Below are 2,865 nucleotides of genomic sequence, written 5' to 3' on the forward strand. Positions count from 1 at the left end.
CACACGTCGCGCTAATTTCTGAGGACCTGCTCAGAGGACGCGTGAAATGAACGCTGGGAACGCGTGGCAGCCATGATGCGGACGCGTACGCGTTCTGAGCGTGAAGTATAAATTGTCCCTAACGTACATGTACGCGCCTTCTGTCCCGCCCGAACTCCTCCCAGAATTACGCCTCTTTGAATATGCAAATCAATATAAATTGCCCTTAAGCTCAGCCTTCTGTGAAAAGACAATGGGAAAAGCACGGGGAAAAATATAAGAATTTCAGCAAATACCAAGTGGAGGCAAAGGAAAAACATACTATTTGTTTATTTAAACAGTGGTATAATCAACAAAAGGAAGTTGATCGAGTGACACAGCGTGTTGGAGAAACTTGAAAGCTCAAGTTCACAAAGTCGTACAGTGCCGGAAATAAAAAAAGAACTTATCAGATATCAAAGTCGCCATGAAAAGGCGAGTTGTAGCCCACTGTCTGAGTGTCATATGAAAGCTTATTAGGGTAGAGAAAAAAAAAAAGGCACACAGTGGGAAAAAGCACGAAATGTCAACTTTAATCTTGAAATTTCCACTTTAATCATGTACAGTAGTTTATTTTGTCATTACAGTAGAACCTCATAAACTTCATCTTAAAATTATTTAATTAACCAGTTTCTCAAATCACATCGCAATTAAAGTAGCACGTTAAATGCTTTGTTTTGTATGTGATCTTCTATGTGCTCTATGTGTGTGAATCACTACTTGCTTCTTAAACCGGCTCTCTTCCTCTGACAGGATACAGAATCCATTACATTTGCGATATTACAGCTCTGAATAACTAAAGTACTGAGATGTATACGTGATATAATTTTCATGATGATAGGAGTTAAAGCACGTTATTAAACATGGGTTTCACAGCGCAGTGATTGTGCGCGACCTTCGATGAAATAATTTATTGCAGCAGTACTCAGGGGCAGCTCTAGGCTTGTGGCGGCCCTGGGCAGAGAAAGAATCAGTGGTCCCTTTGCCCGCCAATGTCAATATGTTATCTTATACACAGTGGATTGCCATGTTCGTTGCAGACACTGTATAGCCACCTCGTGCTCATGACACAAGCGTTTAACTTTTGTTGAAATTTGCTGCTGCGTTTTTAGCTGTGTCATTATTTTCTCTTTCTGTTTTATATTCAATATATATTGGCGTGGCCGCCCCTGCAGTCCTTGTTTTTCTTTCTCCAAGTAACCGATCGCCACCCAATCAGCTCTGCAATAGATGTTAAGCCATCTGTATGCTTAGCGCGCCGATTCTTCAAAACGTTTAAGGAACATCGAAATATCTTCATAGTACATGTTTAATTATTCTATCCTTCACGCCAGTCCCAGTGAAGAATATAGATTTAAATTAAGTTAAAGTTTTATCTGTATAATATAATAAACATATTTTGCTGCATTTGATCTTAAAAATGATATCGTCATCATATGTATCATATTACGCGCTTTATTTAGTGGCTCAGGTTGTGCGGTATTATAACTGTAGTGCAAGTTTACAGTGGGGTGATTGTACTTATAAGTACAAACAGTTCTACAAGGAGCAATTGATTAAGTGCGTTTAAAGTTCTTGGGATGAAACTGTTTCTGAACCGCAAGGTCCGAACAGTAAAGGCTTTGAAACATTTTGCCGTGGCTGAGACAGCATGTGCTTGATACTGTATACCGATAATTCTCTTTCCGATCAGCAGCTGCTGTGATTTCCCACTCAGATACAGTGATATAAATACTCCCGAGTGGTGCAGTGAGAGTAATATGGAAAAAGATGATCCGCTGTGGCAACTCCTAACGGGAACAGCTGAAAGAAGAAGAAGAAGAAGATGCAGTGAGAGTAACAACGCTAAAGCAGTTATGGTATTTGGAATACTATGGCCATTTCCTGGACCATTATATTGTTACAAGTTAATTACAATCAGATGCATTACACTAATAAACAATATGCGGTTAGTTTCATTGTATTTATAAAGCCGCATCAGGAAAATAAAAGAACAGTAGCACTGCTTTGACGCTGGATGCCACCAGTCTGCAAAACCGAGCGGAGAACTTGCGTACGACAAGTATGAGGTACCGTGGAAAAGTGCGTGGCTTTACGCCAAGTGTAGGTTTTATACATTGTGATTTGAACGTGGAAATGTTCTTACGCAACATTTCTGTGCGTACGCACCGTTTATATATGAGGCCCCTGGACTTCCACGGATGATCGCAGAATCATTTCCATGGTGAAGAGAAACCCCTTCACAACAGCCAACCAAGTGAACAATACTCTTCAGGGGGTAGGTGTATCGATATCCAAGTCTACCATAAAGAAAAGACTGCATGAAAGTAAATACAGAGGGTGCACTGCAAGGTGCAAGCCACTCATAAGCCTCAAGAAAAGAAAGGCTAGATTGGACTTTGCTAAAGAACATCTTAAAAAGCCAGCATAGTTCCGGAAAAAACATTCTTTGGACAGATGAAACCAAGATCAACCTCCACCAGAATGATCGCAAGAAAAAAGTATGGAGAAGGCGTGGAGCAGCTCATTATCCAAAGCATACCACATCATCTGTAAAACACAGTGGAGGCAGTGTGATGTCTTGGGCGTGCATGGCTGCCAGTGGCACTGGGACACTAGTGTTTATTGATGATGTGACACAGGACAGATGCAGCTAAATGAACTCTGAGGTGTTGAGAGACATACTGTCTGCTCAAATCCAGCTAAATGCAGTCAAATTGATTGGGTGGCGTTTCATGATACAGATGGACAATGACCCAAAACATACAGCCAAAGCAACCTAGGAGTTTATTAAAGCAAAGAAGTGAAAAATTCTTGAATGGTCAAGTCAGTCACCTGATCTTAACC

Source organism: Polypterus senegalus, chromosome 3 (assembly GCF_016835505.1).
Source record: "Polypterus senegalus isolate Bchr_013 chromosome 3, ASM1683550v1, whole genome shotgun sequence".
NCBI classification, from domain to species: Eukaryota; Metazoa; Chordata; class Cladistia; order Polypteriformes; family Polypteridae; genus Polypterus; species Polypterus senegalus.